This window comes from Cetorhinus maximus, chromosome 31, assembly GCF_964194155.1.
Source record: "Cetorhinus maximus chromosome 31, sCetMax3.hap1.1, whole genome shotgun sequence".
Taxonomy (NCBI): Eukaryota; Metazoa; Chordata; class Chondrichthyes; order Lamniformes; family Cetorhinidae; genus Cetorhinus; species Cetorhinus maximus.
In genome coordinates, this window is record NC_135909.1 from 14,081,924 (window position 1) to 14,095,606 (window position 13,683).

Genomic DNA, 13,683 nt, shown 5'->3' on the forward strand with positions numbered 1-13,683 from the left:
AATTGCCCTTGAGAATGTGGTGGTGACCTGGCTTCTTGAACCGCTGCAGTCATTGTGGTGTAGGTACGCCCACAGTACTAGCAGGAAGGGAGTCCCAGGATTTTTACCATCGACAATGGAGGAACGGCGGTATGATTCCAAGTCAAGGTGTTGTGTGGCTTGGAGGTGAATTTCCAGGTGATAGTGTTCCCATCTATCTGCTGACTTTGCCCTTCTACATGGCAGTGGTTGAGTGTGTGGAAGGTGCTGCCGAAGGAGCCTTGGTGAGTTTCTGCAGTGCACCTTGTAGATGGTACACGCTGCTGCTACTGTGCGTCGGCGGCGGAGGGAGTGAATGTTTGTGAAATTGGTTTGTATCATGCGAGCTGCTTTGTCTTGGACAGTGTCCAGCTTCTTGAGTGTTGTGGGAGCTGCACTTATCCAGGCAAGTGGTAAGTATTCCATCACACTCCTGATTTGTGCCCTGTAAATGGTGGACAGGGTTTGGGGAATCAGGAGGTGAGTTACTCACCTCACGATTCCTAGCCTCTGACCTTGCATTATAGCAATTATGGCTATTCCAGTTCAGTTTCTGGTCAATGGTAACCCCCAGGATGTTGATAGTGGGGGATTCAGTTATGGTAATGCCATTGAACATCAAGACAATGTTTGGATTCTCACTTCTTGGAGATGATTATTGCCGGACACTTGTGTGGCGCGAATGTTACTTGCCACTTGTCATCTCCAGTGAGACATTGACAAGCATCCGATTCCAGCCCTTTTTTATGCAAAACCTACCTAAACAGGAAGAAGCAATTTACTAAAAATATCCAATAACTTGATTCGAACCCACGTGTGAAAAGCACAACTGTTTCACTTTCCCTCCCCTCAGCACCGATCTCAGCTTTAAGTCATGGTCTCACATCTTTTTTTCCAGCCGTGAAGAGTTGGCAAGAAGTTTCTGAAAGTGCAGCCAGGTGTGCAATGTTGGAAATGCGGCTCCTGTAAACAAAACTAAAAATCTATCACGTCAAGTCAGGAACTGTTTGGAATGGAACAGTGACATTTGGTGACGAATTATTTTTTTTAATCTATTCATTTGTTTTCAAACGTTCCATCAATGGGAAAAAATATTGTTCAATGAGTATAAGAAACAAAGACCTGGGCTGATCTTAAATACTTGGACTGATCTTAAATACCTGTACTAAAACTCCCCTTAACATTCTCTCTGATAAGTGCATCTCCAGTTTTTATTTTTCAGTCCACCCACATACCGAATCCCTCACCACTGATCCCATTCCAGTAAATTTCCACTGAAAGCTCTCCAGGGTCTTTGTGTTCTTCCTAAAGGTTTTCCCGAGCAGTCACCAAGATCTTATATTCCACATTACAACGTGATAACCTCAAATTCTTTGAATCCCATCTATCCGCGTTATTTTTATAAACTAAGCTAATAATTCCTTATAGATGAGAGCTTCCTTCAACATTAGTCTCCATAAGGACGTGGAAAAATGGCCTTATAATCTCCAATGAATAAGCCCTAATGAAATTCTCCAATCAGCCCATGAACAGCCCACCCTCTTAATTCCACTTATTGTTATTTTTATTTTCACAATCATACTTCTTCAGCACAAATGCTTTGCTCCTCTCCATTAAACCCTCTGCAATAAAAGTGCCAATCCCTCCATCGACAATTTGTAAATTACTTATTTTACATGTAACCCGTGTTAAAGAAGAGGTACTAGAAGGTCTGGCTGTGCTTAATGTTGATAAGTCAGTGGGACCAAATGGAATGCATCTGATAATCTAGTGAGTTGTATTAGTGGAAATTGTGAAGGTACTGGTCTGAACCTTCTGAATTTGATTTTTTTTACAGTTACAAACCACTTTGTTACTCCAGGATGCAGAAATGAATAAAAGCGAATCAGTGTTGAACAGATTCTGACATCCCTCAACTCCATTTATTCTAAAAGGAACAACTTCTCCTCGATGTAACTGTTCCTCTAAGAATGAGATCACCACGTCCTGGGAATATAGCAGCAATCCCGCCAAGGTCTGATCTGCAACCTTGAACCTCAGTGAAATGTAGTCACCCTCCCCTCCGAATCTGATCGCCACCTCAAGCCCAACGTTCAGCTTGGGTGGGCAAACAAAACAACCTGATTCCCCTCGTCCTCCAGCGCAAACTGAACTCCAGTGGTGAGTTGAGAGTGACTGCCCTTGACATCAAGGCAGCATTTGACTGTGTGGCATTATGGAGCCCCAGCAAAACTGGAGACAATGGGAATCGTCGGGCGGGGGCTGGGAGGGGCGGGGCTGGTGATGGGCCGGGGGGTGAGGAGCTCTCTGCTGGTTGGAGTCATGCCCAGCACAAAGAAAGATGATTGTGGTTGTGGAGATCAATTATCTCAGTTCCAGGACATAACTGCGGGAGTTCCTCGGTGTGGTGTCCTAGGCCCAACCATCTTCAGCTGCTTCACCATTGACCTTCCTTCCAGCAGAATTGGGAATGTTCGCTGATGATTACGCAATGTTCGGCACCATTTTCAACACCTCCGATACTGAAGCAGTCCATGTCTAAATCATCACCCACCCTCTGTCCAGAAGACACGGGACTGCAAAGAACTCTAAGAAATCTCCTCTCAGATTCCTCGTCTCCAAGGTAAATATCCCCTACCGCTACAATGTACCGAGGTAATTTAAGCTCCTCGCCATAAAGCCGAGGGTATTGTATGCTTCATGAACGATTCTTTCAACCTGCACTGCCTCCGTCAATGATTTAAGCAGATGTACATCATTTCCCGCTGTTTCGGCACCGTCTTTGGAACTGTAAACTTTATTTTGTCTTTTCTCCCCGTGTTCTTCCGACCAAAATGAATCACTTCAGTCTTCTCTGCAAAAAAATTCAGCCACCACTTGTCCCCCCTGCTTTCCAACCTATTTCTCTGTGAAGGAAATTGCTATTTCTTTCGAACTTCTATAGCTCTGTTCACAGCCACAGGGCGTACAAAACACTTCACAGGTAATGAGTGCTTTTGAAATGTCGTCTTTGTTCAAATGTAGGAAATTACTGACCGTTTGAACCTTGTGTTCTGCACTGTCAGAAATTCCCTTGTGTCGAATGGCAAATAGGACCTCCATGTCTCTGGCTCTGTGGCGCCACGGATAGTGTGTTGGACTTCTAGCTGCTGTTATATAAGAGGTTCGAGTCCCACCAGAGTCGATTTTTAGTTAAAGGTTTGAAGCAAATCAGCAACTGGTTCATCCATGTTCTCAGTTGCCGTCACCAACCTCCTTCTGTACAGGTAAATCCAGAAACTCTCCACTTTCCAACCTTAACCATTTAACAAGAAAATTCGCCACCTAACAGTGAAACAGGTGGCAAAAGGAGTAGAGTCGCTTCATCGTTACAAGGATGCAGATTTGGCTGAGTGGCAGGGAACAGAGGTTGGTGGTAAATGGATTTTCGTCCTGGCGGAAGGGTTGGGACCTTTGTTTTTCCTGATAAATATCAATGACCGAGACCTTTGTGCCCAGGACAAAATTTCAACGTTTGCGGAGGATACAAAGCTAGGAAGCATTGTGGAGAGTGTGGAGGATAGTGTAGAACTTCAAATGGACTTGGACCGTTTGGTGGAAATGGAGAGACAGGTGGCAGATGAAGTTCAATGGAGAGAGGTTTGGTTGGTAGAACATGGAGAGACAACATAAAATGAAGGGTACAACTCTAAGGGAGGTGGAGAAGTAGAGGGACTTGGATGTTTATCTACCTAAATTAGTGAAGGTGGCAGGACAGGTTGAGAGAGTTTTTCCATCAACCATACAGTATCCTGGGCTTTATGGACAAAAGGATAGAGTGCAAGAGTAAGAGGCTATGCTGAATATGTATAATTCATGAGTTCAGCCTCAACAAGAGTATTGCGTCCGGTTCCGGGCGCCACTCTTTAGGGAGGATGTGAATGTGCTGGAGAGATTGCAGAAAAGATTCACGTGAAATGTTCCAGGGACGAGTAGCTTCGGGTATGAGGATATGTTGGAGAAGATAGGGCTGTTTTCCTCAGAGAAAAAAAAGGTTAGGAGGAGATTTGATAGAGGTGTTCAAAATCATTAGAAGTCTGGACAGAGTAGATAGGGAGAAATTATTTTCACTCGTGAAAGGATCGAAAATGATATTTGATTAGTAAAAAAAAGCGGACTGTTTTCAGAAGTTTTTTTTAAAATTAGTATTTTGATCCGAGTGATTAGGGCCTGGAATGCATTGTCTATGTGTATGATGGAGGCAGGGTCAACTGAATCATTCAAAAAGGAATTATAATGTTATCTGAAAATGAAGAATATGTAAGGTTACGGGGAGAAGGTGGGGGAATGGTTCAAGAGTTGTTCGTTCGGAGAGCCTGTGAAGACATGATGGGCCAAATGTCCTCTTTCTGTGCCGTAACGATACAGTTTTTCGGTGATATGTAGCCAACGACCATCAGTGACATGCAGCATAACACTACTTCCCATAACTGCTCCATCATCTTTCCAAACTGTTTCTGACAGACAGCTCGAAAAAAGAATGATGTGAGTCTACACCTCTGAACATCAAGGCCAACACGATTATCACAGCTGGAATGAACAGTTCATGTTGCAGCTTCAGATCAGACACTGGATTATCACATGCGCTCTGTCAGACTGCATGTGCCTTCAGTCAGGTTTCCAATTGGACACATGGAATGAGCGGCTGTGTGAATATTAATGGTCCAGGGGTAGATTTCACTTTTGCCAGACTGGATTCTCAGTTCCATTCCCAGACATTTCCCTTTCTCTTTCTGAATCCAAACTTGGTCCCTTATTCATTTCCGCTTTTGATTGTTTCACCGGCGGGCACGTTTCTATCTGTCTGAGCCTTTCACTCTGCAATTCCTTCTAGAAACGCCCCCAATTGCCAACCACCACCCCCCACCCCACCCCCCCCCCCCCCCACCCCGCTTAAGACCCTCGTAAAATCCATCCCTTTGACCAAGGTTTTGTTCAGCTTCCCAAATTTATGACTCAGTGTCGAATGTTGCTTGACTGAGCTCCTTTGAAGAGCTTTGGGAAGTTTTATTCAATTGCGGTGCTGTTGTTGAAACTGTTCAAATTTGGATAAATTAAATTTCGTAATCAATTTTGTTAAAATTTTCCTCGAATTTTCTCCAATTGTTTCACGTTGCGAAACTTCCGCCATGAGGTGGTCACATGATGACCAGTTTGATAGAGTAAATCAGGAGAAACTGTTCCCACTGACGGAAGGGCCGCTAACCAGAGGGCACAGTTTGACGCTGATTAGGAAATGAGTCAGGAGAGAGATGAGGAGAATGTATTTTATACAGAGTGTTGTTGTGAAATGGAAGCTATCTGGACGGGTGTTGGAAGCAGATTCAATAATAACTTGCAAAATACATTTGGAGAAATATCTGAAAGGAAAAACAATACAGGAATATGGGGAAAGAGCTTGGATGTGGGAGTAATTATATCGCTCAACCAAACACCCAGCACAGGCGGAATGAGCTGTGCCTGTCCTGTATCATTCTATGATGCATGGATAGAAATCAGTCCTACATCCTGTGGGGCATGAAGGGTGTGAGAAGCTGGCATGAGAATTGATCCCGCGGGCACGGAATGTAGACGGTAAAATATTGTCATCTTTCAGAAAATCGAAATTGAATTGCAGGTATGACTATGTCTGTTTAAATGTGGTTTGTTACCAGTTCCAGATTATTGAATTTAACGGGTTGTGTTATCAGGCAAGGAGCTTACTATGATATAAAAACAGGAAATGCTGGAAACACTCAGCAGCAACTGTAATTGGAAAACGAATTAATGTTTCAAGTTAACGATACTCCAGCAGAACTGAGGAAAGAGAGAAATGTAATAGGTTTTGAGCAAGTGAAAGAGTCAGAGGCTGGGAAGAGGTTGAAGAAAAACGGAGGTCTGTGATGGTGTGGGTGCCCGAGAGATGAAATTACAAAAAAAAAGTATCACGGGGCAAATGCCAAAGGGAACAGACACAGAAACAAACGATTGGCCCAGATGAGGTGTGAATGGCTGGATAGCAGCGTCCATTGACCTATTTCCATTATTTTTAAATGTATTCCACCCATCGTTTATTTCACCTCACCTCCACTAGAGCTACCTTGCTTGTCCTGCTCTCCACTCTTAATTAGCACATTCCTTTAGATAATATCACCACCTTCGACACCTCTTTGTTCTTTTGTCTGTCACATCTTTGGTTATCTCCTCCTGTCACTGCTTGCTTCTCCCAACAACATCTCCCCCTCAACCTTCTCCCCCCCACCCCCCCCCTCCCCCCACCCCCCCCCCCCCCCCCACCACTTTAACCAGCTTATATTTCACCCCTTTCCTATTTTTACTTAGTTCTGTTGAAGGGTCATGAGGACTTGAAACGTCTTCTCCGCCGATGCTGCCAGACCTGCTGAGTTTTTCCTGGTATTTCTGTTTTTGTTTTGCATTTCAGCATCCCCAGTTTTTTGTTTTTATCTTTGGTCGCTTTAGAATGGTGAGTGTGGAGGAGAAGGGAGGGTGTTTTTGATGGTCATATCATGCTGGCTGTGGTGGAAATGTTGGAGGATAATGTGTCGACTATGGAAACGGGCGGGTTGGACGGTGAAAACAAGTGCCTTTGAATCAGCTCCGCTCAACATACACAGGACACAATGGTCCGCATTTCCCGGTCAGCAGCAATTACCAATTCACACAAAGATTTTGCCTCCCCGATGCTCCTGCACATTTCTCCAGGGATCTTGCCGTCCTGATGTCAGTGAAATGTACAGCACCGCCACCATCTAACTCCCCCATCTAAACCCAACGGCAGAGTCATGGAACAAAAGGACGTGGCCCCTTTTTACAGCTTTAGCTGCCATATTCTGGTAGTTTAAATATCGAGTCATTGACTGTGGGTGAGCGAATACATGACTGACTGGGTGAGTTGGTGAAGCAGGTGGACTGTGTACAGTTTTAGTCTCCTTAGTTAAGAAAGGATATAATTGCATTACAGCAGGTCAGAGAAGATTCAATCGACTGATTCCTGGAATGGAAGGGTTTTCTTATGAGGAAAGGTTGAGGAGGTTGGGCCTATACCCATTGGAGTTTAGAGGAATTGGAGGTGATCTCATTGAAACATATAAAATCCTGAGGGGACTTGACAGGGTGGCTGCTGAGACTGTTTCCTTTTATGGGGGACTCTACAATCAGGTGACTCAGTTTAAAAATATCGGGCTCTCCTATTTCAGACTGACAGAAGATAATTTGTTTTTTCTCTCTCTCAGTGGGATATTAATCTGTGGATTTCTCTTCCCCAGAGAGCAGTGGAGGCTGGGTCATTGAAAATGTTCAAGGCTGAGTTGGAGAGATTTTTTGACAAAAGAATGAGTAAAGAATTATGGGGGGCAGACAGGAAAGTGGAGTTGAGGCCACATTCAGATCAGCCATGCTGGAGCAGCTTCGAGGGGCTGAATGGCCTGTTACTGCTCCTGATTTGCGTGTTCTTGTTCTTGTGTGCCTCTCTCGGCACTGCTGTCCCTGTCCTGCTCACCGTCTCGCTTGCCGGACTGCTCGGCGCCTCAGTAACCACCCGCTCCTCCGCCTGCTCCCTACCCCTCACCGCCTCACTTGCTGTTCTGCTTGTCACCATCTCCTCAGTTCTTGTGGTGAGATGGGCGGCGACAGGGGTCAGGAGGGAGGTGCCGAGTGGGAGGTGAGCGGCTTGGTAGTGGGGTAGCGAGCGGTGTGGCAAGAGGGTCGGCGTGTAGCGCAGCGAGAGAGGCGGGGAGGGCCTGGGGTCTGTGCACCTGACATTCGGGAACAGGGTAGTGAGTGGGAGGCAGCAAGTGGGCGACGGTCAATGGCTGAACAACGAGGACGGCAGCGGTGGGAGGAACGGCGCACGTACCGGCAGACTGAGTGAGTGCCGAGTTCCTGTTCCAGCTCGGTGTCAGGAGTTACAGTGTAAAACTGATCACAATTCTAGCATTGCTGAGTTCTGATGAAATGTCATCGACCTGAAACGTGAACACCCTTTCACTGTCCACACTGCTGCCTGCCATGAGGTGTAATTCTTAATTGTTTTCTGGTGTTACGACAGAAACCCAAAAGGAGGGTTGACGCACTCTGGAGGACAAGGAATGCACATAGCAGTTATCTCACTTACCTGTGGAAGGCTCGTTGGTCTAGAGGTATGAGTCGCGCTTCGAGATTTTTGTTAAATGATCATGCTAGAGGTCGTGGCTTCAAATCCCAGATGATACTTCGTATATCACCGCTTGAAATCCAAATTTCTTGGCGAGCGAAAAGGCGGATTTTACTTAAACCGGGGCGAGGTTTCAGAACCTGAGAAGCCATTACAGCGAAATTATCACTGCAAAATACGTGGAGTAAATGAAGGAACTGTTGCTCATGTAATTGGACGGTTAATTTATCCTAATAAGAGAAGTTTAAGAGTTAATTTATCCCAAGAAGAGGATGAGTGTAACTGAAGCTTGAGTTTTCTTACCGTCTCCATGGACACTGTCTGGCCTAGACACTGCCTGGTGTATTTCTTCAATGTTCTCTTTTACCTATAGCGCTCTGAAATAATGGCTGATCTGTTTTGGGTGCCAATGAAAGTCAATATTGGCTGCGTTATATACATGCAGTTACATTATTGGTCTCGCGGTGTGATTCTCGCAATGGGACGTTTCATAAGTGAGAATGTGAGCGGTCTCTGTTTCAAATCTCAAGCGAGCTCTCACGTGATGTTATTTGTCCTGTAAGCCGCTCAGTGCACTTTCGAAAACTCTTTGCGGTCTAGGTGGATCGGTTTGCTTATATTAGCGAACTGAGCCCATCATTGCAGAGAATTCATCAATGAATCACACATGAAGGAAATGAAGACAATTTGAAAAAAAAAAACGATCGCACTGAATTGTTACCCGAACACGCCAATGACACAAATCCATTTTCTGGATGAATGCATTGGACTGTCGTATTCTTTGAGAGAATTGTAGTCTTCACTAAGAGAATTGTAACCTTCTCTGAGAGAACTGTAATCCTCTCTGAGAGAATTGTCACATTCTCTAAGAGAATTGCAAACTTCACTGATAGAATTGTAGCCTTCACTGAGAGAATTGTAATCTCCCCTGAGAGAATTGCTATCTTCACTGAGAGAATTGTAACCCTCTCTGAGAGAATTGAAATCTTCTCTGAGTCAACTGTAATCGTCTCTGAGAGAACTGTAACCTTCTCTGAGAGAATTGCTATCTTCACTGAGAGAATTGTAATCTTCTCTGAGAGAATTGTAATCTTCACTGACAGAATTGTAATCTTCTCTGAGAGAACTGTAATCGTCTCTGAGAGAATTGTAATTTTCTCTCTGAGAGATTTGTAACCTTCTCTGAGGGAATTCTAATCTTCTCTGTGAGAATTGTAATCTTCTCTCTGAGAGATTTGTAACATTCTCTGAGGGAATTCTAATCTTCTCTGTGAGAATTGTAATCTTCTCTGAGAGAATTGTAATATTCTCTGATGGAACTGTAACTTCTCTGAGACTGCCAGATCTGGTAGCCCCATAGTTTGATTTTGATGTGATCATATTTTGTTTGTATCCTAGGAGTTGCACTGAGCAGAAAGTGAACCATTTCACCTCGATCGATATTTTAGTGTAAAGGTAATAAACAATTTCAGGAGAAGGTATTTGATAGGCTTTGTGTGCTTAACGTTGATTAGGACCAGACATAGGCGAGATGCATCCAGAATACTGAGGGAGGAGAGCAGGAATTGCAGGGACGCAGGCCACAATTTTCCAATATTCCTTAGACTCGGGGTGGTGACAGCAGATTGGAGAATTGCTATTGTTGCATCTATGTTCAAACAAATGTGTAAGGATAAGCCCAGAAACTACAGGGCAGCCAGTTTAACCTGGGTGGTGAGCTACCTTTCAGAAAGTAAAATTCCTGACAACATGAAAATTACCTCGGGAAAATGCACATTAATAAGTAAAAGCAGCATGGATTATGTTATGGTTCCAGCTGAGATTACCCCTGGACAATCCTAAATCCAGAGTGGAACCCAGCTTGATAGATCCTAACTTTTATTTTTTTTGTTTAAATACGTAGAAAGTAGCTACTGAACAGAGTCACAGGAGTCATCTGATCACCTTTTAACAAAAAATAAATAAAACATTTATTCAAAGAGAAAAAATGAACTATCTTCCAAAACTCTTTCACCCACAACTATACCTTTACAGATCTATACAGATTTGTAAGGATAACATAAGGTACAAAAGCTATCTTATACTTTAATTTCCACACTAATTACACAGTCTATTTATCAATAGGCACCCTGTGGTCAGGCATGCCAGACTCTGAAACCAAGTGACAGATGCCAACTTAACCAGATGCAATGGATCTCTCCTCAACTCCCTCCAGGTGCTTTGCAAACCGTGAGTCAACCAGTTTCACTGTACTCCGTCTTTCACATGAGGATTTCCAATCTCTGCGCTCCACACTTCACCTTGGAACCTTTTCCCAAACCAATGCTTTCATTCAGACGCCTTCTGCAAGAATTCAGCTGCAGGATTTAGAACTGTCCTTGCAATGTTCCTCTCCCCTGGGTCACCACATACATACAAGCTATCTTCCACGCTCTCTCTCTCATCGACTCAGCTGTTAACAGTACGCTTCTGCTTCACCTGCCCATGGCAAAATTTAAAGACCTTCAGTTGTCTCTTTGGGCCTTCTTGACCCTTGCCAATTGTTCTCGCTTTGAATCTGTTTCCTGCAGCTTCTGACTCTTTAACTCTGAAACTTGGAGCCTTTCCATCTGCCCCTCACTCTTAAATTCATTAACAGGACATTATCCAGGTTCTCATCCTTCCTTTCACCAGAAGGTCTGCTTTGAACTTTCCCCTCTTCCACTTTCCTGGAATTTGGGATTTTTCTTTCGCTTGGGACTAACTATCTGCCCCCTTTTCCAGTCTCTCTTGGCAGCAACTTTCAAAAACCAACTGAGGTCCGCAGCTTCCTAATCAAAACTGCTGTTTGTCTTCTGCGTGTGTGTCTGTGGGAGGGACCTGCCTCTCAGCTTCCCTGTTGCTAGGCAACAGGCCAAATTGATGTGTTTGCTTAACTTCCTAAGTCGTAAACCTCATTAGAAATGCAAGAACCTTTTTAAAACGAAACTAAAACTCCATTTGGCCTTTCTTAACACACATACAGAAATACAAATCAAACTTAAACTTTAAAGCTAAAACTCATTCCTAACAACTACAAATACCAATATAACTTACTTAAACCGCTCTATTTCCTAACAATTTGATAAGAACAAATCGTGTTACTTAACTTTGGTTAATTTTTGATGCAAAAACAAAGAGTTTTGATGAGGGTGAAGCCGTTGATGTGATTTACATGGACTTGCAAAAGGCATTTGATAAAGTGCCGGACAAAAGACTTCTGAGGTAAGATAGAACTCATTGAATAGAAGGGATAGTAGCAGCACAGATACAAAATGAGCTGAGTGACGGTAACCAAAGATTTGTGGTGAACTGTTGCATTTTGGACTGGAGAAAGTTATCTTGTGGAGCTCCCCAGGTCTCTCGGGGACTTGCGGGATATGGGGATCTGGCAGAAAAATAGAGTTGAGGCCCAAGGTCAACCATGATGGCGTTGAATGGCAGAGTAGACGCGATGGGCCATGTGGTCTTCTGCTGTTCCTATTTCTTGTGTTGTTGTGTCCAGTCTTAGGGCTCCTGTTTTTCCAGTTATTTATTAATCATCCAGACCTTGTTGCAACCTCACAATTCCAAAATTTGCCGATGATACAAAAGTTAGAAGCATTGCCAACTGTGAGGAGGACAGAGTAGAACTCCAAAAGGATCTAGATATGTTGATGGAATGGGCGGACAATTACCAGATGAAATTTATTGCCGAGTAACCTAGTGTCATTCGTTTTGGGAGGAAGAACAGAGAGAGACAACACGAAATAAAGGTTACAATTCTAAAGGGATTGTGGGAACAGAGGGATGTGGGCGCATATGTTCATAAATCATTTATCGTTACAGGACAGGTTGAGAGAATAGCCAGTAAAGCGTAGAACGTCATTGGCTTCATCAATATGGCATAGAGTAAAAAAACAATAAGTTACGTGAAGCCTGTAGAAAACACTGTTTCGATCTCACCTGGAGTATTGTATCTAATTCTGTGCAACACAATTTAGCAAGGTTGTGAAGGCATTAGTGAGATTGCAGAAAAAATTGACAAGACAGATTCCAGGCATGAGGAACTTCATTCACATTGATTGATTGTAGATGTTGGAATATGTTTCATGAAGTGAGGAAGTTTGAGAGGAGATTTGATAGAGGTATTCAAAATCACGAGTGGTCTGGACAGTGTAAATACGGGTTAATTGTTGGATTCATGGAATGATCCAGAACAAGAGGACACAGATTTAAGTTAATTTACAAAATAAGAAATTACAACATAAGGATTTTTTTTTCATGCAGCATGTGTTTAGGATGCGGAATGTATTGCCTGAGTGTGTGGTAGAGGCAGGACAATTGAAGTTTTCAAAAGGGAGTTGGATCTTGATCTGAAAATTAGAATGTGCAGTGTTAGAGGGAAAAGGCTGTGGATTTCAGTAGGTGAGCTGCTCGTTCAGAAGGTCAGCAGAGTCCAGACGGGCCGAGTGTTCTCATTATGTGCTGTAACATGATTTCAGCATGATTGGCGATTCAGGAGTGGAAATATTATTTATCATCACAGAAACCTGGGTTCGATTGCAATGAATGTATAACTCAATGTCTTCCATAATATTACAAGGAGCAAATTTCAGATACAGATAAATACCCATTTTCTCACTGATCCATCATATATTTGATGAATACAAATCTATCAAACTGAGATTTAAAATTAAAGTGCTGTTTCCCGATGGGATCTCTGAAATTCCAGTCCCCTTTGCTGAGAGAGAAGTTTCCTAATTTCACTCCGGAAAAGTCATGTTTTTTGACTGCGCCCCAACGCCCCCACACCCCTACCCCTCCCCCAATTCCAAAATTCGCGGAAGTTTCTCTCTCTGACACTATCGTCTTAACATGTCGGAAACATTGATAAAATTGCTCATTAATTCGTGAAGAACGGCTTCCTTTGGTAATGGTTTATATGAAGAGGCTGTTCTGTGGTTTATTTTCTGCAATTTAGCAACGCTAGAGGGGAGGCCAGACGGTAGAGACTAAGCGATGGCCGCGTGGCCTAATGGATAAGGCGTCTGACTTCGGTGGTGTTGGCTGAGGTTATCAGAAGATTGCAGGTTCGAGTCCTGCCGCGGTCGTTTTATACAGCAATCTGTTTAACTTCCTGAAAACCGCCGTCTCATTCGTCAGCTGAAGGTTCTGCGTTACCTTCCAAACATTTCAGGGCTCTTTCTCACACTCTCTGCTTTTGTTAATTTGTGCATTAATTTCTAACTCATCTTTGTATTTTGTGTAGTTCCGAACAGACCCACAATATCTGATCAGGTTCGTTAAGTTATTGATTTATCCAACTGGAACAAAAATCTTTGCATCAATCGGTTTAATAAAATGCCTTGGGATAATTCCAATTTTCGCATGAATCTGAATTACCTGAATCTGATGTCACTGGACTAACAATACAGAGGACCAGGTTAATCTCTGCGGGCACGGGTCTAAATCCC

General features: G+C 43.5%; 1 non-coding gene across 1 annotated transcript; it reads left to right on the forward strand.

Moving 5' to 3' along the window:
- The first annotated feature begins 13,230 nt into the window (after positions 1–13,230).
- trnar-ucg (transfer RNA arginine (anticodon UCG)) lies at positions 13,231–13,320 on the forward strand. Its single transcript is given in 2 exon segments — positions 13,231–13,267; positions 13,285–13,320. It is a non-coding gene; the product is annotated as a tRNA-Arg (tRNA).
- Positions 13,321–13,683: the final 363 nt, after the last annotated feature.